The sequence below is a fragment of the Monodelphis domestica genome, chromosome 8 (assembly GCF_027887165.1).
Source record: "Monodelphis domestica isolate mMonDom1 chromosome 8, mMonDom1.pri, whole genome shotgun sequence".
Lineage (NCBI taxonomy): Eukaryota > Metazoa > Chordata > Mammalia > Didelphimorphia > Didelphidae > Monodelphis > Monodelphis domestica.
Genome location: NC_077234.1, coordinates 67,851,770 through 67,878,482, shown reverse-complemented (window position 1 = coordinate 67,878,482; position 26,713 = coordinate 67,851,770). Strand labels below are relative to the sequence as shown.

The following is a 26,713-nucleotide window of genomic DNA, read 5'->3' as shown; positions in this document are numbered from 1 at the left end:
ATGGGTGTGACCAAGCTGGAAACACTTGGTTTTAGAAAGAACTTGGTCCTGGAACAGATTGTATTTGCTGCGCAGGGCCCAACCCTCGTAATGTATATTATATGAGAATCAGACAGGTTAAGTAGATCAAATTAAATAATGATAGGAATATGGAGAAAAAGACCTAATATTGCATTGCTAGAGCAGTTGTGAATTGATTTTTACGACAAGATGGAAATATACATTAAGAGCTATAAAGTTGTTCATGCTTACTGACCCAGGGATCCGGTGATTAAGATTTTGCCTTAATGGTATTATTGAGAGAGTAAAAAGATGTATATGTATGAAAATATTAATGAAAGTTTGGTTTGTAATGACAAAATAATTGGCAATAGCACAAGTGAAATGATTGGAAGAAATAGATGAATAGATTGTTACATTTGAATGTCATGGATTTTATTGTTATTAGAAATGACAAATATTGGAAATATAAGAAAACAAAGAAAATATGTGAAGAGATGAAAAGAGAAGAAAAGAATGATATATACTATGGTTATATTTTTTAAAATGACAGCCACAAAATCAAGAGAATAAAGTATCCAAACGAAACAAATCCGAAGGGAACTCAAAAGCAGAGGATGCTTATATTAACACACATATATAATTTATATATTTTTAAACAAATTGTGAACAACATGGAATTTGTGGTTTTGCATATTTTATGCATTATTTGAATGCTTTTTATAGGTGGTGGTGGTTATGAAGTATATAATTTTTAATTTTTTTTAAAAGAAAATAAAATTGCTAATATAGAAAGGCCTTCTACCAATGTAACTACATCTGCTCTTCAACTTCTAGTCTTAGAGAATTACTTGGGGGCATTATGAGATTAAGTCCTTTATCTCATGGACAGAGATAACTTCAACCCTGGGTTGACCTAAAATTCAGCCCACTATCTCCTGTACACTACAGAATTATAAACAGATTCCTGCATCATATGTTAAACAAAATAGAAGACCACACATTTTTTCTAATCCTCTGAATCTCTCCAAAAATAGCATTTATGCAAGAAGAAAAAATATTTCAGATGTTTCTACAAGCTAAACACAAAAACTGTAAGGAGGTAATAATCTTAAAATAATCTTAAAAATTAACATCTGAGAAAGCTAATTCATAATCCCTAATAAACTCATTCATCACTCCCTCCCTTGCCAGCTCCATGATCTAGAAGAGCTTCAAAATGGAAACTCTCAGGCATATGCTCCAAGATCCACATAGGATTCTCCTTGCTGCAGCTCTAGCCTCTGCTAAAGCATCCCCTCTGCACTGCTCTCACCCTACCATTTCATGGTAATAATCAATGGGACTCAACTCTGCCCTTCCATCATATCCTGTGAGCATTTGGTAAAGGTATTGGAAGGCAGGAAATGCACATGGTAGTACATGTCTTGCTCTACTGTAAGTATTAGGCAGTAAACTAAGGGAGAGAGGGAATTGAATCAGTTACTGGTAAGTACAGGAGCTTCCAACAGGCCTGAAAGAAAAGAGATCAGCATCCAGATGAATTAAGTTCTGCCCAGCCCCTCAAAATTGTTTGGAGTAGATACTGAAGCTGGAGAAAAAGGAATCCTTCAGCATAGGTGAAGACTGAGAATCAATGAGGCCAAGCCCTTGGGGAATCTGCCACAAAAGAAGAAGGAGTCTGAAAATGTACAAGAGCAGACTATAAGGCAGAAAACTGAAATTCCTGAAGATCTTGGGAAGAAGAAAAAATTCCATTTAAAAACATAGCATACATAGACAAATTAACAGGAAAGTTATTAATAAGAGAAGGGAAAGTGGCTTCATAGACATCTAAACAAGCCCAAGACTCGCTGTATAATTGCAAGAAAGAAGGAATAAACAGTACCTGATGAGGCAGGAGACTGTAGATTACCAAGAGAACATGAAATCACAGCAAGATGGCCCTGAGGTGTTCAAGAGAGAAATAAGAATTTATTGCCCTCAGAGAAGGACTAATTGGCAGAGTATTAAAATTTGACTCCACAATGCCATCTCCCCAAAGAAACAGAAAGAGAACAACTGATTGGAAGAGAAAACACAATCTGGAAGAAGAGAAAAAAGAAACAATAACATTAAAAGAAAATAGGATCCCTATACAAGCTAAATATATTGATCTTAAAGACAGGATTCAGAGAGACAACTTAAGGATCATAGGTTGTTGTCAAATGTGTTGTCAAAAACCATGAACACCATAATACAGAAAATAATACAAGAAAACTGCCAGGAACTCACAGAAAACATAATGTCAATTGAAAAAAAACTACAGAGGTCCTCCAGAAAAGCAAACTAAAACAAAATCCCATGGTCTAACCTCTCACCAGTGATAAAAGGAAATGACAACGGGCAAAGAAAGGTATATTTGAAAAGGAATCTTTTATGAACTAGTCAAACCTACCTTAAAAATCTTACATTTGATACATTCTTCATTTCAAGGATTTTTCCTAGAATTCAACCTGACTCACACCTATCCTTGGAGCCCTCTCAATAAAATACTGACCTATGGGACATTCAGAGGATATATATACATAGAATTTCATATATAGTCCCTTTGTCTCATCTGTAAACCCAGTTGCCATTGTACTCTCCCATTGCTTAATGTTCTGTCAGAGTTTTGAGGAGGAATCTTACACCTGACAGGCAGGCAGGCTGAAAGCTCCCACTGACCCTAATGAAAGCTTCACTAACATCAGAAAAAGCTGGGGAACTGAGGGTTAGGGTGAGAGCTTAATGCCATCCACTTACCTTAATAAAAATGGTACTTCACAGCCAAGAGATTTTGTAGCTCCTGTCTACTTATGGATGCCTTCATTTCTGGACTGGATAAGTAATGTCCTTACTCTGAATAAGTGGATATTTTAAAAATATTTTCCCCCAAGTCATTTTTCAAGATTAGTTCTTATTTGATCTAAAGCTGCTTTTCATTGATAATTCCTAACTACAAAGCATCTAGGCCCACAGACACCATAATTAGGAGGATTTCAATTACCTATGTAAGGCAGGTAATTGACAATCTAATTAGACTCATTTCAATTACCATTTTCCTCTTCATTAGAGCACTTAGTTATAAAATGGATGCCAGTAAGATATTCCAAGAAAGAAGGGGGGGGGGGTTCAGTCTACGATTAAGGTCAAGCCTTTCCATGGACCAACAAGGGGAAGGAATATGCAAGTTTGGTACAGTGACAAAAATAGCAGATTTAGAGTTGGAAAAACTTCTATATACTAATTGAGTGGCAAGCAATTTAACCATTCTGGTGGTTTATTTTCTTCCTCTTTCAAATTAGAGTTTGGTACTCAATGACCTCAAATATCCCTTCCAACTTTAAATCTATGGTTCTCAGACTGATGAGAGGAAGCCCTAGATCAGCTCATTAAAAACTAATCATCTCAGAGTGATTTCTAATCACATTCCTGAAGGACAAGTCAAATGAAATTGTGTATATAAAGCACTTTACAAATGGGAAAACATGGTATCAGTAGGAGTTTTTATTGCTGTTACTATTATTGCTAGTCAAGGTCTTGATTATCAAAGAAAAAATAGTTTAAAAAGCTCTATTTTTGTTTCCTTAAACTAAATTCAGTATTCTCCCCTTTACCCTGTCATATACAGATATACACAGAGATATAGAGAAAGATATATACATATATGTAGAAGTCTAATATATTAATATGTTATACATGTGCATGTATATTCTGCATAAATATATAATATATGTACCTCATCCTATGATTTCATCATTATAAGGAACTTTAGCAACTGTTCTATAACCCAGATTATTAGAAAGCTACTTAGAGGTTAAATGAGTAGTCCAAGGTTACACGACAGGGGGGACAGAGGAGGCGACTGCTAGAGCCAGTTCATATCAATTGTTAAATGTTCAATATGGACATTTGCAGCTCAGAAATTGCCAAATGATACAAATCAGAGCATGCTTCATTTTGTTGATCATATAGACTTGAGAAAATTATAGAGAAAATGTTAATAATACATATAAACTTTAAAAATGGAACATGTATACATTTTTTGGAAGATTTGTTGTTAAGCATTGTTAAGCTGCATTAAATAATATACATTTTTGGAAAACTCACTGTTTGGCACTTATCTGAACATCCCTTATTCTGATTCTAGCAGAGAAACAGAATAGAGTTGAGGAATAGGTTAGAAAATTGGGGAATCAAAGAGATAATAAGGAAAAATACTTGTACAAGAATATTCATAGCTGCGCTCTTTGTGGTGGCAAAAAATTGGAAAATGAGGGGATGCCCATCAATTGGGGAATGGCTGAACAAATTGTGGTATATGTTGGTGATAGAATATTATTGCACTCAAAGGAATAATAAAGTGGAGGAATTCCATGGGGACTGGAACAACCTCCAGGAACTGATGCAGAGTGAGAGGAACAGAACCAGGAAAACATTGTACACAAAGACTGATAAAATGTGGTACAATTGAATGTAATGGACTTCTTCATTAGTGGCAATGCAGTGATCCTGAACAACTTGGAGGGATCTAGGAGAAAGAAAACTATGCACATTCAGAGGGAAAACTGTGGGAGTAGAAATGCAGAAGAAAAACAATTGCTTGATTGCATGGGTCTAGGGGATATGATTGGGGATGTAGACTCTATGAACATCCCAGTGCAAACATCAACAACATGGAAATAGGTTCTGATCAAGGACACATGTAATACCCAGTGGAATTGTGTGTCAGCTACAGGAAGGCTGGGGGGTAGGGGAGGGAGGGATAGAATATGATTCTTATAACCAAGGAATAATGTTCTAAATTGAATAAATAAAATAAAAAATTAATTTAAAAATTTTTTAAAATGGTGGGGAATGTGAGCCAAATCATGGGTGAAGAGTATTCAGATATGATAGGAAGGAAACAAGCATTTGTTAAGTGTCTATTATGTGCCAGACTGTGCTAAGTACTTCAGAAATAACATCTCAATTAATTTTGAAATATTTAATAATTAATCAATACAATGACCAACCACAACTCCAAAGAACACATGATAAAACATGCTTATCTACCTCCTCTAGAGAGCTGATAGACTCGAATTGAAGCATATTTTCTTTTTCTTTCTCTTTCAATTTCTTTTTAATTTATCTATTCTTTCTCTCTTCCTTCTTTTTTATTTTTCTCACTTTCTTCCTTTCTTTCTTTCCTTCTTTTTCCTTCCTTCTTTCTTCTCTCCTTCTTTCTTCCTCTCTCTCTCTCTCTCTCTTTCTCTCTCTCTCTCTCTCTCTCTCTCTCTCTCTCTCTCACATAGTTGTGATCATTATAATTTCCCTGGTAGCTTTCCATACTGAGAGCTCTCTTTCTTTCATTTAGACAAGTGGTGGCTCAGAACAAGTCTCGGGCATTCTAAGGCAGACATGTATGGGTCACTTTCCTACTAGAGACATTCTTCTCATTGGCTAGTGGCCAACACCACTCCTTACTAGGTCCATTCACATAAAAAATCCACATAACAAAAGATGTCTCAAAATAGAGATCCAATTCACCCTGGGGAGACAAAAGATGAGACTTTTCTCCCTTTGCAAGCACTTTGGGTTTACCCAGTGTAAGACAGCAAACTTCAGTTTGCTAGATTCTATATAAATTCTCTTGTAGTATCTAGGCACGGTGAGTAAAACCTCTCAATATTCCATCTCCTTTTCTCCCCAGTATAGTTGAGAAGGGGTCAGTGAGAATCACTATCATGGAGATATACCAGATAAATGGTATAATGCCTAGAGTACTGGGCCTGGAATCAGGAAACCTTGTCAGATACTGATTAGCTGTGCGACTTCAGCAAATCACTTAAATTCTATTTGCCTCAGTATCTTCAAGTGCAAAGCAAGGATAATAATATCACCTTTCCAAGGTTGTTTTGGGAATGAAAAGGAACAGTATTTATTAAGCCCAATAACTGACAAATAATAGAAGCTATAGAAATGCTATCTGTTATAATAATGATTATTATACCTGCTGCTGAATTAAATCGGCCTTTTTGAAATATGCTATATTTTTTAAATGATTGAACCACAGACATTTTTTCCCCTTAGAAACACTTCAAAAGAAGTGCAACAAGAAAAGCGACTTCATTCCCACCAATGAAAGACAACAGTTCAGTCAACCTTGGTCCTTTCATGTGCTCCAGGCTTCCTAAGTTCATAAGCTGTCATAAATCTTCCTTTTCAAAACCTAAAAGCTTTCTTGAAGGTTCAGGGGTTAAGATTGATCTACCTCCAGGAAAATAGGATTTCTAAGCTCTGCATTGGGGAATTCTGGGCATTTTTACATGCTGTGTTTCAGATGGGCTTGTTTGTCTCACAACTGAGTTGTGAAATAAGTCCCACAGTTTTGGAAGAGCCTGAAGGAGGATGATTTGGCTTCCTCCAAGTCTGTGTCTTAGTCTATGAAACATCAAAGCCTAACCAACACATAGCCCAATCAATCCATCACTAAAAACCTTCTGCAAAACATTAACTTCCTCCAGCAAGGAAAAGACAAAGGACAGTTGCATGACTCACCCAGCTTTCCTTTCCTTCAGGTAAAGAAAAGCAGTGCACAGTTTGAATTTAGTTAAAATTATTTTCAGGTGGCAAATGCACTCTGTCATTTATTATTGCTAGAGTATAGTCTTAGATCAACTTTTGGTTGAGTTTATGCCTCCTATTCTGGGGGCAATGAGCCCGGATGAGCCAAAAATGGTAAGAATATCTTCAAAAAATTCCATCTCTGACTGAATTCTTTATTAACAGGTGCATGGCTTCTAAGGCTCATAACATCACTGTTGATATATTTTTAAATAAACCCTATGCATTTTAATCAGTTTGTTTCTAGTTTAACCTGTTCTGCAGAATACGAGAAAAATGATTTTGCTGATATTAAAAAAGACAACTCAAACTATTCCTCAATGCTTCAAGTATGGAAAAGCTTTTCTTCAACATATTAAGAACCACAGAAGTCAAAGGGAGAAAAAGGGTCCAGATGAGAGTCATTTTCTTGATTTTCTCATAGTTAAATTCAGAAACTAAAATGTTCCCTTTTCTTTCCTTGCCCTATACACCCTCAAAAGAGTTCTAGTTCCTGACTGTCCCTCTCTGGCTCGATGAAGGAGAGCTCCTATTTTTGGAAAAATTAATTAAAGTTTGCAATTTGGCATCAATTGATAACCACACAATGGATTAAATTACGCTGTTTTGATAACTGAATTAAAGACTAGAGTGTGATTAATCAATACTATTCCTTCAACCACCTTAGCAACCATGTATAGCAATTACAACAATCATCTCTAGGAGGATTGCAGAAAGAGAAACAGCTCTGGTGGAACAGTTGAACTAACAGGATTATACCCAATTCAATTTAATCAGCAAATAGTTATATTCAACAAATATTTAATAAGCACCTACTATGTGCTAAGCACTGTGAAAAGTTTTGGAAATACAAAATAGTTCCTACTATCAATGAGATTTCAGCCTCAGGATTGTATAGAGCAAGCTAAGTCTTTGGATTCTGCAACTATGAAATGAGAGGCCAGAAGCTAGACATTCCATTTCATGGAGTGCATTGAGGATGGTGTCAAACTCCAGAGTTTTGAGAGTTTGTTGAAGTCATTTCCCATTTCCTTTGCTGATATAAATAAAAGGTCATGTTCATTTAGTAATCTGAGGCTGGCAGAGAGCTTTATACCAATCAGTTCATATGATCTTCAAAAAATATCCTTAGCAGCAGGTGTTGTTATTATCTCCAGATGAGGAAGTTAAAACTCAAACAAAGTTAAATTACCTTTCTAGGGTGATACAGCAGAATTTAAACCCAGGGCTTCTACCAGCTGACTCTAGTCACCAACCCCTGTCAAATTCCAGCTTCCAACATTCTGACAGGCCAAGTTCAGTTAATTTAGGGGACCCACCTTATAGCTGCTATGAGAAGAGGTAGCCATAGGTACCACTGCTTCTCAATTCTTGAATCAGTTCCAAACTTCCTAAATCATAACTCTTGCTGTTTCTGCCCACAATTATAAATTGTATCACATGATACAAGACCACATCAGATCCAAGGTCACAGCTTGAGGAACAACTTTGGACCTATATCCCTTAACCATTTTTCTCTATTCACTGGTAATTTGCCTTGACCTATTTCTCAATGATTAGCATACTCCCATATTCTTCCCATCCCAGTGATCCTGAATCCCTAATGACCAATGAGCATGCCCCATTCCCTCGGCTCAGATATCTGCTCCCCCCTTATTCCCATCTACCATAACTCTCCCTTCTCAGTGTCCACCCAATATTTTTTCTATTCCTTTCATCTTTGGTTTTCAATCCCTAAAAGCTCTTACTAAGACCTGACTCCTTCACTATGCAATTTCCCTGGAAATTCTTTCCAAGGAGATTTTCTTTCAAACTCCCAATTCACTAGTCATTTAGGAAGTCAGAATTTTCCTTGATTCATATTGTTATATCCAGACCAAATTTATCACTCAGTTTTGATTCTGGTGGCATATATCCACCTGACCCCCAAGGACCCTTCCTCTTCTATGAGTTTAGTGCCTGACTCACAGTCTTTTTCCCCATCCCAACCTATACTTTCAATCTCAGCATATACAGGGTTCCCCCTAAAATTTTCTCACTTCATATCCCTCAATCTATTTAATTCCAAGACCTAAGCTACAGAGAAATGAGCATGCCTTTGATTTGCCATCACCCACAAATATTATAAAATGTTCCAAATTCCTTATCTAATCATAATTTTTATTTTTTCTTTCTCTATGCCTTATGATTCCCTAATATTGTCCTTTGTCTTCATTATCATCTCCAAACCATCCAGTCCTTAATACTTCCCCCAGACTATCAATCCTACACTGGCAACAGTATTTTTTTCTTACCAATTCAGCATGGTCAACCAATTCAATTCTAAACTTTCTTATATTCTGAATTAAACTCAAATATAATTTAAATCATTCCCCCTTAATGAGTTTATCCTGGTAATGTTGTATTTTTAATTCAAAAGTACAGAGGAATGTCAGGCAGAAACAATGAAGATTTAACAATCTATTTCCTAAGTGTTTTATACCATCACTAAGACCAGATCTCCATCGGGTATTCAATAAATTAAATTTATAGACTCATATATTTAGAATTTGAAAGTTCATCTAATTCTTAAAGAACTGTGATTCTCAAAGTGTGGTCTAAGAACTCTTCAGTATCCCTGAGACTATTTCAGGGGATCTGCAAGGTCAAAATTATTTTCATAATAATATAAAACATTATCTCCATTTAAAAATTCTTCCCCCTTTTCCAACTACATATCTGTGTGAGGCCAGATTTTCCTCATATGCTTCAACCAAAACAACATATCACAACAGATTGAATGCAGAAGCAGATATGAAAATCCAGCTGTCTTCTATTAAGTCGGACATTAAGACATTTGCAGAAATATGTTAAAAATGACAATCTCCTCAATTTTTTAAAATTAGTAGCTAGTTCTGATTAAAACCATTATTTTTATTAACAGGTAACTTTTTGTTATTTTTTAATGAATTAGTAAGTAAATATTTTAAATGTATCTGTTTTAGTATCAAATACAATAAATGTTAATAGCACCAACATAAAGAGTTCTTAATGTATCTCAATAATTTTTAAGAGTGTCAACAGGTCCTGAGATGAGAAAATTTGGGAATTATTACTTTAGAGCTAATAGATCATAGTCAATCAAACCCCTTCATTTTTTCAAATGAGGAAAACTAAGAACCAGGTATGTGAAATCTCTTTCCTATAGATGTATAAATCCAAATCCAGCACTCTTTGCATTGTTCTGGTCTACCTCCTGAGTAAATTGATGAAATTACTCTTGGTAATTCTTTAAAATAACATGATGATGATGATAGTATTCAGTGGTTATAGAAGTATTAATGGTGTCCATTCCTCAAATACCAGATTGAATTAGGGTTCTGTAGCAGGCTAAGGCTTATTAAACTTTGTGTAGCCACATCTATAAGTGAATAAAAGACTTGGAAATTGACATTAGCATATGTTTTCTGACTTCAAGGTAATGCTATTAACTCATCCACTATGAACCTCATCAAAGGATGGTCAGATATCAAGGATGCTTCAAGGAAGGGTAGGAATGTGTGATTTCTAAAGTCCTTTCCAATTCTTATATCTAATTGGATAATTCTAGGTTCTTGAGATGGCAATACAGATCTTTTTGTATGGTGGGGACTATATATTTGCATAGGTTTTATATGGTGGTGACTACATATTGCATGAAAATATGCAAAAATGATATTTTGCATAGAGAAACAGCATGAGGTAAAAAGAACACTTTACTTGAGAATAAGAAGACGACTCAGCTTTGCTAGTATTTTCAAAGAAAATTGATTGATGTCTTTCTTCCTTCATTCCTTCTTCCTCTTTCTTTTCTTCCTTCTTTCCTTCTTTCTGTCCTTCCTTCCTTCCTTCCTTCCTTCCTTCCTTCCTTCCTTCCTTCCTTCCTTCTTTTCTCTAATGTAAAAACATTTATTAAGTATTTACTATGTGTCAAGCACCATGCTAAACTCTGGGAAAACAAATAAAAACAAGAATGTATAGTTTGTGCCTTCAATAAATGTTACATTCTAACAGGGTAACATATTTTGAAAGGAGACTAGAAGGAAGATGACTTGTTTTGGAAAAGATAAGAAAATACATGGTGGCTTTTGTTCAGAAAAGATAAGACAAAGATTCGCCTATACTATTCAAGCATACCAAGGCAAAAGTTCATCTTCTGGAGGGAGGAGGATAAGAGGGATAGACAGTGGAGAAAGCATGGTGGTTATTTCCCAGTGGGTTCCACCCTACCCCATGCCAACTATCAAAGCACTAGTAGATCCCTCATTTATAATAGTTATAATGAAGGAAAACCACTGCACACACTGGCTAAATCTGATAATTAAGTATTTATTTCCTAATCTAAAGCATTGTTGGGTGGGGGGATTGCAAAGAAGAGGATGCATACTTCACTAGCTATTTTCTTGAGTTTAAACTGGCCAGCGATCATTGATTGGGATTATATTTTTTTTCAGGATTGGCTTCCTTACATTGTTGTGAGTCCTATGTAGGTTGTTATCTAGTTTCTGCATATTTTACACTAGATCAGTGTAGACCCCACTCATGTGGGTCTCTTTAAGAAAATTCTGAGTTCTTGGAATTTGTGATTCCTCGCAGCATTGTATTATTTTTACTTCACATCCATAAGCCATAATTTGTTCCACCAGTTTGCTAATAATGGGCATTCGCTTTCCTCTCAATTCATTGCTACTACAGTTAAACTTTGCCACTCCATAGCTTATGACTTTGAATAAGTTTTTTTAACTTCTCTGAATCTCAGTTTCCTAGACTGATAGATAAAGATAATTACATATAATTGAGGTGAAAGCTCTTTGTAAATAATAAAGTGTAAATTTTACTATAATAATAAACTATCCTGGCAAGCAATTATTATCATTATAATGATTACTGAAGTCATCATAGCCTTCTGAGTGGTTAATAACCATGAAGGCAAGAATTATATATAGGCTAGACAAAGGAAAACCCTGCACATTCATACTAAAAAATTATTCACCAATAAAGCTAACTTAAAAGTGATTATTAGGAATGAATGAATGAACAAGAAGTTATTATGCCTTTATCTCATTCTTTGTTTCCATATTGCCAGTGCCTTACACATTAGTAAGCACTTAATTAATTTGTGTTAATTGATTGGTTCCCAGGCACTGTGTTCAGTACTAGGGATACAAATTCAATTCAGCAATACCATTCCTGCCCTCAAAGGAGCTAATATTCCCTTTAAAAAAAAAAAAAAACCTTTACCTTCTGTCTGAATCTGTCTGAATCTACTATGATTCCATAGCAGATGAGTGGTAAAAGCCAGACAATTGTGGTTAATTACTTGCCCAGGGTCACAGAGCTAGGAACAGTTTTGAACCCAGAACCTCCTGTCTCCAAGCCTGGCCCTTTATCCACTGAGCCATCTAACCGCCTCAGGAGCTTTCATTCTAATAGAAGAAGACATATTTCGATAGAAGTGATAGTCAGAGAAAATTGTTTTGATAATGATAATTTGATCAATATTTTCAGAGCCAGAGATAAAAAGCTGGAGGTAGAGGACTGAGGAGAAAAGAAGTATTCATACAGAGTCATGGCACATAGGTGACCAGGAATAGAGTGGTAAGTTTCAATCTAGACATGGTAAGTATTCACCATTTAGATACGCAGGGTCCAGAATCAAGTTTTAGTTATAGTGTCTTGGAGGTGGAAGCTAGGAAGTACAAGCATGGACCAGAAAAGCCAATTGACTGAATTCTATTCTTTTCTATTTTCCAGTTAACAAAGTAGATAACAGAATCACTAAGGGCCAATAAATTCCTTGGTGGCTGTCTTACAGACCATAGTATTGATGTACAATTAATCCCCCCAAACAAGTTGAAGATCTCTCCCCAAGGAAGAAGTGTTGACAATTGTCAAACTTTCCTAGACTATGAGATTCACAGATGCCTCATCACCTCTGTTTGGTATCTCAAATAGTTTCAATATTGTCATCTGTAAGTCATGGTGATATTGAATGACAGGAAAATCGCTAAGAAGACTTAAAAACAAAACTGCCTGGAATGAAGGTGTACCTGACAGAAACTAACTTCTCTGGAGTGAACTTATAGTAAGGATAGTGGTAGCAAGATGAGTAGCCATTTTAAGAGTGACCAAAGGGACAGCTAGATAGTTCATTGGCTAAAGAGCCAGGCATGGATCAGAGGTCCTGGGTTCAAATCTGACATTAGACACTTTCTAGCTGCATAACCCTGGGTAAGTCACTTAACCCCAATTGCCTAGCCCTTATCATTTTTTTGCCTTGAAACTGATACTCGGTAGCAATTCTAAGATAGAAGGTAAGGATGAAAAAAAGAAAAAGATGACCAGAGTTGGCCCTTTTCTGATTCAAAAAGTAGGCAAAATCTCTTTCCATACCCTTCACTTACCCTTTTTGAATCCCTCTTGCATCTGCTGGCTCTCTTTTCATCCTTTGCCCTACTTACATATCCAGTATCTTCATTACACTCTTTTCCCTGAATTTCCTACTACAATATTCCAACTAAGCTTCCCCTGGCAGCTACCCCATGCTTCCAAATGATTGCTTCCTCTTTCATTAATAGGCTCATTCTCTCAATTTACTGATATTATCTAATGTCAGGAAGAAAATAATTAGGAGGAATCAATTCATACTTAAGTATAAGTGACTGATGGCCCCTTCAAGGATAACAGGAGTCTCAGGGTACTCACAGTTTTTAAAAGCATACTTGTGAATCCAAAGGAATTAAATGGTCAAGTTTCAGGTAGTAGAATAAAATGAACAGAAGAATTTGGGGGAAAATAATCTGCCTCCATAATAATCTTATTCCAGTGTTTTTGGATTTGTGATTGTGACTTCTCAAAGTCAGTGGCAATGGAGTGCAAGCTTCTGCCAAGCCAGAAAGGCTGTGAGTGTGCAGTGGTGACAGTAGCAGCAATATGGACTACTTAATGATGAATTGTTCAAAAAAGGCCCCCAAGAGATCTTGTCTTATAAAGAGAATAGAAACAAGAGCCAATAAACACATCGTTAGGCTATCTTGCTCACTCTGTGGTTGATATTAATCTGTTTTACTTTGTCTATTTGGTAATTCAGTGGCTTTCAGTCTCAATGCAATAAATTAACATTTCTTCGGGATGCCTATTAGTCACTGCAAGTTAGGTCCCCTGTCCTCCATATCTGAGATTTGCCCATTGTTGGAATTCACTCACTACATGGCTCTTCACTCTAGGGCCATTGTTTTATTAAAGTCACTGCAGAACAGGGCTCCTATTTGTCAGTTACACTTCATAGATATAAGGGAGTGGAGATAAAATCTATTAGGCCAGTATGGCACCCATTAATGTTCCAGTGGCAGTAATTAAATCCTGATGGAAAATCACTACAAATATTTCTCCAAAACTGAACCAGATGTTTTGGCAGCTGGGTGAAGAAGAAAACCTGAAAAACTCCACATGGCACAGGAGAAGACACCTCAGAGGAGAACCTGCTATAAGTTTCTGATGGTGCACTGTCTCAGCTTGCAGGCAACATTAAATAAGAGGATAATTTCCTCCCTTCTGGTCTACTGTAGTTCATCAGATGGCACAAAGTAACAACTGAAGAATAATGTATCAAATAACAATTTTCGAAATTCCTATATTATTGAAGCAAAAGACTAATGTAGTTAGTTATATTTCAGCGTGAGAAGCCAAAATAAATTTACAGAGTCGCTCTAACTTAGTCACACCTCATATATCATATCTTTACATGGCTTACAGGGGATATAATTCTCAAATTAATAGCCAGTGAAAATATTAATTATTGCTATATTCATTAAGTGTTCAATTAACAAATGAAAACATAAAACACATTTCTGGAGCTGCCCAGCTGTGACCCAGTCAAGTTTTAACTCTGTAGTATCCAGTTATTTCCATCTTGGAGCTTTCTCCTGTTAACTCCATCTTCCCTCTCCCCCAAGCTTCATCTGTCCTATTTTTTCCCAGTATATTATTTAAATACTTTGACAAAATATTTTACAGTAGAGCAGAGTTCACTCTAGTTCGGGCATGTTGATCCACCATGAACCTGTCATGATATCTTGTCAATGAAATGAAAAGAGAAGAGTTATTTGATCCAGGTAGACATAAATTAATAAAGGAGGCACCATTTTCCATCAACAGGGATGGCAGCAGTGGGTGAGTATAACTCTCAATCAGCTGGGCTCCAGTCCAGGAAGGTACAGACTTTGCATTTAGAAAGTAGGGGAAACTAGCTTACTAGGTGTTAGGGGGCCATGTCAGGCACTCACGAGGACTGAGGTGTACAGCAGGACACTAGCAACTATTCCCTTCAGCTTGCACATTTCATTATGTCAAGGCAATTGCTATCCCACTACCTATCTGATTAGTGCTAATTTATTTTCAGTGTTAAAGAGGTTAACTACACTGCTATTTTCTCAGCTACTGAGCTTTACTGCATGTCTGGAGGACAATATTCAGGGTAACCTCATCAGGGGAAGGAATCACACAGAGGACATGACTGAACAATAAATAACCTTAAAAATAATGTGTCCTTCAGACAGAGGAAATAAAGCAATATAATATTAATTGTGGCAAGCGGGGAGGAAACACATATTTCACAGACTGAAAGAGACAGCATAATGGCTACACATTCCTCAAAATACAATATCATACGAAACCAAATAGAAAGGGCTGGCAAAAACACTAAAACTTCAAACGACATCTGGGAGTTCAAGTTGAAATGTATTTTGAGAATAGCTACAGATATTATCGAGTTAACCCGCGTGGCTAGCTGAGCTTTCTTTTTCAATAAGATACCTCTTTACAAGCCTGATCTGACCATTGTGAAGAGAATACTTTTATGAGATACAATCATTTAACTTTTTTTCAGGACCAAGAGGCTATGTTTACCCAGAGGAAACATTTCTGTATCTTATAGTTTGCATCGCCTGTCCCAGAAAACAAAAACAAAAGAATAAAAAAAAGGAACTAAAGCAGGGATGTCACTGTGTATGGATAGGACACTGGGAAAATATCATGAGGCTTTCATCAAGAAAATTATCTTTCCTATAGTATAATTATATGTAGTATTGCATAGTGAATATAGAGGCAGCCTTGAAGCCAGGAAGAACTAGGTTCAAGCCCCATCTGTGATATATATTCGTTCTTTGGCCCTATAAATCATTTAAACTCTCAAAGTGTGTTGTATTCATCAAAGCTCTTAGGTCTCTCAGAGTGATTTGCCTTTATAATGTTGCTACCTTGGTAGATAGTTTTCTCCCACTTCTATTCCCTTCATATACTGCATCATTCCATACAAGTTCTTCCATTTTTTTTCTGAAATCATCCTTTTTGTTATCATTTCTTATGGCACAATAGTATCCCATGACATTCATAAACTGCCCCCTGTTCAGTCATTCTCCACTGCAATAACCAACCACAATTCCAGGAGATCAATGATAATGCATGCTATTCATTTCCTGGCAGAATGTTGTGGGACTCAAGATGCAGCATGAGCTACATTTTTGGACATGTTTTGCTCAACAGTGCATATTTATTAGGAGGGTTTTGCTTTTCTTTTTCTTTTTTCCAGTGATGGGAGAGAAGGAAAGGAAATATATAATTGTTAATTAAAAATGTAAAATTTTAAAGAAAAATTTTAAACCCTATCACTTCTTTAGGTATGATTCTAAGATGAAAAGTCCAGGAAAGTGCCAAGTTGCATTGGTAGAAAGAGATTCTGCACATGGAAGTTTCTTATGTCAATAAAATCACACTTGTTCTACCAGTCCCTAGGGTAGAACATGGGAATATTTTGAGAAAACTAGTTCTAACAGAGCAGAGTTGATGGGTATGTTTTTTAACCTAATGTCTATGTCTGTATTCTTTAGCATTTGCTGTCATGGGAACATAAACATCAAAACAAAAACATTATTCCTCGTGTTCCAATGAGGCTTCTGTTGGATAACCTTAAATGATCTCAAAGACACTCCTCTTCCATTAAGAAGATTGTGTCTTGTATACATTTGCATATATTTTCCTCCCATTTTTACTAGCCATCTCTTATGGCAATCCAATGTTATGGCATAACATAAATATTATCAAGTTAGCCCATGCACCTAAGTGAGCTCTCTTTTTCAATTAAACACCCCCTTTACAAGCCTGATTTGACCATTGTAAAGAAAATATTCTTATGAGACATAATCATTTTACTTTTTTCAGGACCAAGAGGTCATGTTTAATCAAAGGGAAACTGATATGAAACCAGGAAGTTGTCTAAAAGTCTTCTTCTTTGGGGAGATAGACTACAAATTGAAAGAATTATTTCAAATTACATTTCAAGATGTCTTAAATGATAATTCTAGATAAGACTGCAGTTATAAAATGTTGCTTTCCTACAACAAGAACATTTTGTACTACTCTTTGGTGAATGGTTCTGTCCACCACTATATGCAGATAAATTTATATTTATATCAACACTTTTACCCTAAAAATTTTGTAGCTTTGTCAATATAATGCAATCTTGCTTGAAGTAAGGAAGTATTTCTATATTACTGGACATGTCATCCCCTGAACTAAATATACCTTTTTCATACTTTTCTGCCAAACAATTCCCTTATCTTTCCTTCAAAACTCCTCTAATGATTCAGTGGCTCCAAGGAATTTTCCCAAACTGGCTTCACCTGTTTTAAATCAATCATTAAATACGTCAACAAGCATTTCATTCCTTACTCCATGTTAGGTACTACATGCCACTCTAATGTCTTGATCTGCTCTGGAAATATGTATTATGCTTCAGAACATCACTGTTGTTGCTTATGCAGTTGATTCTGACCTCATGCCTTCTTCAGGTTCAAGAAGATATATGTTATTATATATATATATATATATATATATATATATATGAATGAGAAGAGGAGAGGGTGGGGGGAGATGGGGATTGAGAAAGAGAGAGGGTGGGAGAGAGAGACAGAGAGACAGAGAGAGACAGAGAGACAGAGACAGAGAGACAGAGAGATACAGAGAGACAGAGAAATGATGGGACAGAAAGGGAAGAGTAAAGAAGTGTCAATATCCAACTGCAATGCTTCATTTTGGCATGAGTGCATGTAAGAGCTGATACCCCTATGCTAATGGAATGCACATTTTGGTAAATATTATCAAGTCCAGTAGACTTTAGTTATGGATTTTGATATAGACTGTAATATAGGACTTCATTTTACATGAACCCAACACATACAATTCGGATATATGTGATTGGCAATCAAATAAAACAAAAGCAGAAAAATACATAAAATAAATATTTTAATTACATGCTATATCTGAGCCATTTTCTCAAATGGTGGGAATCTTAAACAGTTCTCCCTATCACATTCATTCTTTCTCTGAGAAACATTAGGGTGAGTCATTGCATTGTTTCATGCCAAACATTAGCTCGCACATCAGGCTTTGTCCTGAGATCTCATTTGTAACAAGACCTGTCTATGTCAAAGTAGTGGTTTTCTTTGTTGCATTAACATTATCTAGTTATTAACCATGGCCCCAGATTACAAGAGTTGTAATTCTGGTAGCTCTAAGAAGTCTAAGCAATGTAATAAAGTGCCTAGGTATATTCATATAAGAAATAGTTATTAAAATGATATTCACTATTATGCATGATTTTCAACCTATGCAAAAAGTCATAGAACTTATCAGTCTTGTTAGGTGGGATTTTACTGTATTCTGTTATACAAAGGACAAGCCTAGCTAGTTCGGAGAAACCTATCACCAAAAGATTGGCCACCAGCTGGTGAATCTTGGGGAAGGAGCCAAAAAATGATTATAGCTACTTTCTAAGAGGTAGTTGAATGGTGAGTTCCATTGTTGGATGAAGTACCCACTTGCCCCTTGTTTGCCCATATAGATCAAGCATTGATGTATTACGGATAGGCAAGCATTTATTATGTTCCTACTATATACCAAGCATGTATTAGGTGCATAAATACAAAAACAGAAATGAAACAACCCTTTACAGCAAGGGAATTACATTATAACATGGGAAACTATGTACAAATATATCTATACAACTTACAAAACAAATTGAGGGACACTAGGGACCAAATTGAGGGACAATCCAAAGGGGATGGTCAGAAAAGCTCTCATGTAGAAGGTGAAGCTTGAACCAAATGTTGAAAGTGAAGAGAGTGTGCATTTTAGGCATGGAATATAGGCATTTCAAAGGCATGGAGAAGGGAGATGGAGCGTCTTGTGTGAGGAAAACAAGAAGGCTATTTTGGCTAGACCATAAAGGAAATGAAGTAATGAATAATAAGCCTGGAAAGGTAGATTAGGGCCAGCTTGTGGAGGGCTTTATAGGCTAAATTGCATAGTCTATACTTGATACTAGGAACAGTAAGGAACCCCTAAAGTTTATTGATTCCACAACCACTTTTCTTTCTATTACATCAAAATGCTTCCCATGTGTGCATGTATGTATGCATGTGTGTATTTACATACATATGTATGTAAAAATATTTTGTTTTCCAATGCCCTCACCAAAGATACTGTAAGTTCTTAATCTCCCTCGTAACTCCCCTCCATGCTAAGTAGTGTTCTGTGGTAGCTGAGAAAATTCAATAAAAGTGGACATAATGATTGCAAAGGAGACGCAGAACACAAGCAATTTCCAGCTTTATGAGAATTAGTCTGTCTCACACCAGGAGGGGAAACAAAGGAAAACCTGTAAAAGTCAACATTTGGTCCTTGACTAGAAGCTGCTTTCTTAGGGTTGGTCATTAGTACTAGGTGCCTGAAGCTGTCTGCTTTCTTGTGTTTCAAACACCACCCATGAGTTCTTTGTATCATCAATATAAATTTGAGACGCAAAGACTATTTTCATCATACTAACAAGATTCTTCTTTACAATATATTCTCTCCTACTAAGGATCCCAAGAAACGTGCCTTAGGAAGACCATACCATTCTATTAGCTTGCTCTGCTTAAAAGGTAGGGCTTTTTTGTTTCTTTCTTTGTTTCTGTTTTGTTTTTAGTGAGGAGCTTTAGAACTTATTCCTTCTTATGTTTCAGAGTATGAAAATACCCTATTTAAAGCTATGAATCCAAATTAATTTTCAATTAATTATTTTCCCTAAGTTATGGTAACATATGAGATAATAAAGAAACGTTCTGCATAATCCAGGCTTTGTAGACTCTTTTAGTAAAAGCAATAAATGAATCCTCTCATTACTGGTCAGGAGATTTAAATGGAAAATACAGGACTTCTCTTTTTTCCTGGAGTCAAGGAATCACTGAAAATCACTGAGTAAGAGAAGGGAGTCATCGTCCTAAAGTTTAGTAAAACTACTTTGCCAGCTTTTTAGAGGATGGATTAGAAACAGAGATTTATTGCCCACTGCAATAATTCAAAAGGGGGCCTGGACTCAGGTGTTGGCTGTGGAATATACTCTATATTCAAGCACAATATTAGTATGGTAGAATCAATGAGATTTGACAACTAATTGGAAATGGGGGATAAGTGACAGTGAGGAAACAAAGATGACATGAAGGTGTAGACATGAGTGACAAATGATAGTACCCTCACCAAAACTGAAAAAAAATAGGAAAAGAGATGAGTTTAAACTCAAAGATAATATAATAACATCAGTACAGTTCCAAATGAAATTTAATCATTCCTTCTCAATTTGTATAACTCATTATATCCTACTCTGAATAGAAAAGGGGAAAGCCTCTTATTTATTGGTCATTGAACCACTGAGCCATTGAAACAGAGTTTACCTTCCATGGAATACTTTCTGATATTACTGGGCAAAAGGTGGGGGGAACAAGGGAAAGGAATAGATTTTCCCAATAGCACCTGTAGTTGTCTGGATTGAGATAATGTCATAAATATTATCAGTGCCAGATGCAAAAAGAGAAAGACTTGGAATTTTGCCCAGTGGTAGAGAGTGCAGAGTTGGGAGAGTTCTAGACCAATAGCTGTGAAATGTGTGTGATTATATTGGAGTCAAGTCCTTATGATTGGTTAGCATAGGAGAGTGGGATGCAATCCAACTTTCTATCCTCTGAATGATCGTTTATGTAATATTTCTCTAAGAGGATGGGTCTCTCATTTGGAATTTAACCATCTTAGAAAGTTGCTAAGTATAGGCCTATATGAGGTTTGAGAGGGAAAGTCAAGGCAAACCAAGATCTGTCCCTTCTTCTGATTTGTTATTTTTTTTCTTTTCTGAAACTATCTTTGTCTCTCCTCTCTCTTTCATCTCTCATTTTCAATCACTTACTTTTACCAGTTGAACCTGCCCCAGTAGAATGTCTTGAATCTGCCTCCTCTTTACTATTCCTAAAAAACAAACAAACAATAGCTTTCACCTTTCCAATGAGATATAACAGTAATCCCTGTCCTTTTTTTCCTTTGAATCCTAAAAATGAGCTCTAATTAGATATAATCTCTGGTGGCATTCCTCTTCATGCATTTTAATAATAACTGAAAATGAATGAGTTCAATTCAATATAAAATGTATTTGGTTCATCCTATGTGCAAGATAGTATACTAGATTCTAGGGAAGGAAAAATGAAAAAAAGATACCAATGCTTGTCCTTGGAGAGTTTACAATCTAAGAGGGGATACTAAACCATACTGTGGCCATTATACAAGGTAGAAATAGAATACTTTAAAGCATTCCTGATGAAAAGACTAGAACTGAATACAAAACTTTACTTTTAAATTCAAGACTCGAGAGAAGCATAAAAAATCACATCACTAGATTCTTCAAGTTGTGGAATTTTGGGCCCAGGACTGAGGGGCACTATTAAAAGGTTCCAAGTTACTCCACACCCTTTAAAAATTCAGAAAATACCTTTCAGACTCTGGATAGTCATGTATCATAACTAAAATTTTGCTTGAATGTTTATATTTTATGCTTGCTGTCTTAGATCTCTCTTACTAGTATTTGGACTTTTTTTTAAGTGAAAGAAGGTGGAGGTTTGAACTTCCACTGTTGTGGAGGCCACAACAGTGAATTTCAATGATATCCACCTAACAAGAATTCCCAGCAACTTTTCAGATAACACTCAAGTTCTCCTCTTACAGAGAAACAACCTTACAAAGACAACTGATGGATTCCAGTAGCTTTTCAACTTGATAGAGTTGGATTTTTCACAGAATAACTTCACAAGTATACAGGAATTGGACCAACCAATTTTACCCAACTCACTACCCTCCATCTGGAGGAAAATCAAATCACAGAGATAACTGATTACTGTCTGCATGAACTCAGCAACCTGCAAAAATTCTACATAAACTAAGACCAGATCAGCAACATTTCTGCTAACAACTTTTCAGGGCTTAAGCTCCACCTCAATTCCAACAAGTTGAAAGTGATTTATAGTCACTGGTTTGATCTGACACCTAACCTGGACATTCTGATGACTGGGGAAGATCCAGTGTTTGACATTTTTATATGAACTTTAAATCTCATTCAAATGTATGCAATATGGTTTTAACAGGAATGTATCTCACTAGCATCTGTAGAAATGCCTTAGTAAATTTGGACAACCTTAGGAGACTTTCTTCTAATGTTAATAAATTGGTCACTGTCTCTCAGGTCGTATTTCAGAAAGTTTCAAACTCAAAATTCCTATATAATCCAATTTACAAAATCTAAGAAGGGGTCATTACAATTATGCTATGATTAAACAAACAAATAAACATGGCATCAACATGAATGGCAAATGGTATCAATGGATTATGATGTCCTGGACAATCTTGATGAACTTACAAAACTCGAAACCACCAATGACCTAATTTTTTCTTACATTTACCACTTAGTTTTTTTGTAATCAACAATAATTATGCCTTAAATGCCATTTAACAAAAAAAATCCCCCAAAAAATCAGTGGAGTGTATTTCTGACCTGTGTGAGGTTAGCATTCTTGGCATTACTCTGAGGTACGATTGTGTCATCCACTGGATTAAATCTAACAATACCAATATCCAATTTATGGATCCCCTGTGCAAGTTTTGTGCCATGTCACCTGAACATTGTGAGCAGAATTCATTCAGGACTCAGGTGAACAGTGCCTCCCTATGATTTCTCAAGACACATTTCCAAGTTGTTTGAACATGGACACCAATGCATGATAGTATTGCTAAACTGTTGAGCCATGGCAGAATTTGGGTCTAAATCTTACTGTGTAATTCTACTTTGCAAAAAAATAGTGGTAGAAACTCTTTCTGTCAAGTAGGAGCTGAAAAATGAAGACACTTTGGAAATCACTAGCATACAGATGGAAGACTCAGGGATATACTTGTGTTGCCCAAAATATAGGAGGCATAAGTAGCCACTAAAAGGGTCAATGGAATCCTTTTGGATGATGCTAAGATGCTGAAAATCCATGTCAAACAGACAGAATCTCATTCCATCTTAGTCTCCTGGAAGGTCAATTCTAGTATCCAGCTTCAGATTTTAAATAAGTCATCTGCCATCATGAAAATCAACCATATCATATATTGCTGCCATGGTCCTAGATGACATTTAAGAATACAAATTGACACACTTTCATCCACCCACTAATTATGAACTATGTCCCACATTGTCCAACACCCATCAACAGACTCAAAAATTATGTGTTAAAGTCACCACAGAGAATACTGCTTTTTTGCACTTTGACATTTCAGATCACAAAACCAGCACTATTCTGGCAGCACTCATGAGGTCAATATGTAAAATGATAACTCTATTGTAATTTATGTAGCCAAAGAGTTTAAGAGAAAAAACTACAACCATTTATTTTAAAATACAAGCAATAAACTTCTTTGATTCCCTTGAGTGAGCTTTATCCTTTTGGGGATGGTGATAGAGAAAAAGAAATATATGATTCTGCAGAAACTAAGGCAACTCAAGTTGATATGTACAAAACTATTGCTTAAGACTCCACTAAAGTTGTACTCTAATATGTCATCATGGGGCAGAAAAAAACCCTGAGCTTTCTAAGGCTTTGTCACTAGATCAATAATCCTGGCAGGTTGTAGCAAATTGGAAAGATTCTGTATACAAACTAGATAAATATTGGGCTGTGCCTGTTGGATTGAGCAAGTTAGCTAAATTCATAGAGGCTCATTATCAAAAGTGTGGCCACCCAAAAATGAATTGAGAGTGAGGGGGAGCCCAGTAATGCATTCAAATAGTTTACTATGTCATAGCCATTCTGTAACCTTGACTGGTGAAGGGAGGATGACCTTAGATGAAATTGCTCATCATCAAATTCTTATACTATTTGCCAAAGAATGTCCTAGAATTCCTAGGATCCTTCCATAGTTTTGACAGGTTTCCTTCTGAGACTCCTACAACTCCTGTGTTTTCTCTCTATTGTATGTTACTTGGAGGTCACATTCAAAGGAGAAAATTCCACTTAAAATATGGAAGTAGGCCTAAGGATCTTCATTTAAATGCAAAATGGGTCTTGAGAAGAAAGCACTTGGGAACCACTGTTTAAAAGGATGGTTCTTTTATGTTGTTTTTATGATGTTGGTTATGTCTGTTTATTGTGCTGTTCCTGAAGGACTTAGATGTGGGTGTTTAATTGTCACTATAGTACATGCTATCATTTTCTGTCTATGTGCTCATTGTCTTGATTTAATCATGGAGCTGCTTGTTAAATTTCCCAATAGAATAATAATTTCCTCTCTCTTTCTCTCTCTTTCTTCCCCCCCTCTTTCTCTCTCTCTCTCTCTCTCTCTCTCTCTCTCTCTCTCTCTCTCTCTATCTCTCTCTCTCTCTCTCTCTCTCTCTCAACTTACTATTCTCCTTGCGATGGAGACCCTACATGATGTCTTTTATAACTGGCACTAGAACCTACATTTGGCAGTTTAGCCAAAATTTCCAGTCACATACCCCCAGGATGTCCAAGGATTTCCTGAATACATGAATATATTTACTTAGTAAATTATTTATTCCAATTATTCACCTTTGGGGTTGCTACTTTGGGAAATCTTTCTCATTTACTTATAGATCAACAATCTGAAGGACCTGAACTCCAGGTTCCCAACCATGCATATCCATAACCAACTTAAGGCAAACAGGACCTTGCCCTCAGGCAATCTGGAGGGCATGCTGTTGCCTCAAAGTTCTCCAGTAGTCTCTGCTGCCATCTATGTAGCACTACTGAAGGGGCATAGGGGATGGGGGCTGTTCAGGGACACCTACCATCTCTGGTGTGAGGGCTTGCCAATTCCTTTTCAGAGCTGCCACTCCACATTTCTCCCAATTCTCACCTATAGTTCCACGAAACTACAGTGTGCTCAGTAGCCATACCCCAACAATACTGTCTCAGCAGCTAATTAAACCAGATTGAGGATAACTAATAGTCTTCAAACCCTTGGTGATTAAGAGGAATGTCTACCCCAAGCATGTGAAGACTTTCCTCCTGGTAGAATGGGAAGATGAGAACAATTTGTTCCAATCAATAGCCATGAAGGCAATTGAAACAGGCTCTGTTCCATTTAGAGCTTGGTCAGACATCGATGAAGTCAAGGTCCTCCACTGCATCCTAGGCGTTCACCAGTTTCCTTGACTGTTGTCTTGCCCCTGGACTTTAATGGCTGGAAGGGAGAATGAGTCTGATGGCTTTGTGCAACTCTACCTCACTTAAATCCAATTCACATGGAAGTCATCACCCCAGGCTGTCTTGGTCTTCTTCAAATGAAGGATTAACAACAACAGCAGCACTACTAAATCTGGGCATCCAATTCTACAATGACATTCCTGTGATACCCCTCTTCCTGGATATTTCTGCCCCCTGACCACCACACGACTAAGGATGAAGCAACTACTTACCTCTCCGGACATAACTACACACATCGTCAAATGCTCCTTTGAATTCAAATGGTTTTAACTCAAATTTTTAAAAATCCATAGTTATGTCTCTCTACAGAATATTTTCACAGAAACAGCAATCTGACCACAAATTGCACATAAAGTATAGAAAAAATCAGGCATCCATCTCTATGCTCTGTAACATGAGGTTCCTGGGATGTAGACCAAGATCTCATGGCTTTTCCTGTGGTATCACATTGCTGGTTCATAATTTGGTAATAGGCATTTTGAACAGCCGATTAGAGGTTAGCATGCTTAGCTGCTGCCCTGTTTCTAGCACCTTCTTATTGCTAAGGTTACAATGAATGTTGTTTTTTTTTCTAACCTCAGTTTTTTAGATTTTTGTTGATGACTTTCTTGTTTTGTTTTCTTTTGTTTTTTAGTGAGAATGAGATTATATAAAGGATCATTTGCATTAATGGCTGTTCAGGGTCCTCCAGTGCTCAGACAGGTGATATTATATGGTAAAATTCTCATAAAAGGAAACCTGAGAAAAATCATTAAAATATATTAAACTACATGTCATCAAACTACTCATATTATAATGGTCCTGTTGCATCCCTGTATTGCATAACGTAAGCCATAAGGATAGGGAAGTCATAAGGATAGGGAAATAATAGAATTAGAGAGGAAAAGAAGGGAAATAAGGACCATAAAATATAGTCTTCCTTTAAAATTCAACCTTCAGAAAAATTTTCTTAAAAATTCAATCTTCCTTAATGTCAGGGGGCACCAATCTTTTTATGGAGAGGCCCAAAATGATCACAGCAATAAAATGATTGCCACTATACTTGGAATATTAATCAGAAGGTCCCACTTTGTACATCTTTTATCATGAAAAACATTAAACTTTTATTAATTAACAGTGATTCACTTAGAGCTAGCAGTAATCTGAAAAATGTTTTAGAATATACATTTGCTAATGTTATTTCCCTCTTTTTCAGACTATTTTGGGGGAAAATACTATTTTAGGGAAAGCTACCTATGTGTTTGTGAGACAGAGTGAGGGAGGGATTTGTGGTTGACTAAAAGGTGGTTTGTACATTTAAGATTTCCTTTCCTTTCAAGTCTTGGGTTTGGGACTGAGGCATTTTAGAGTCAGGAAACTGCCAGGAATCTGGGACATTTTTCCCATCTCTTTCATAAACCATAAAGCACTATAAAAGTTAGAATTGTAATTCATAAGATTGGAGGGGCACT

The 26,713-nt window shown here is 36.3% G+C and overlaps 1 pseudogene; it reads left to right on the top strand.

Annotated features, from left to right (window-relative positions):
* LOC100617712 (leucine-rich repeat neuronal protein 1-like) lies at positions 1-23,568 on the top strand (annotated as a pseudogene).
* The last annotated feature ends 3,145 nt before the right edge of the window (positions 23,569-26,713 follow it).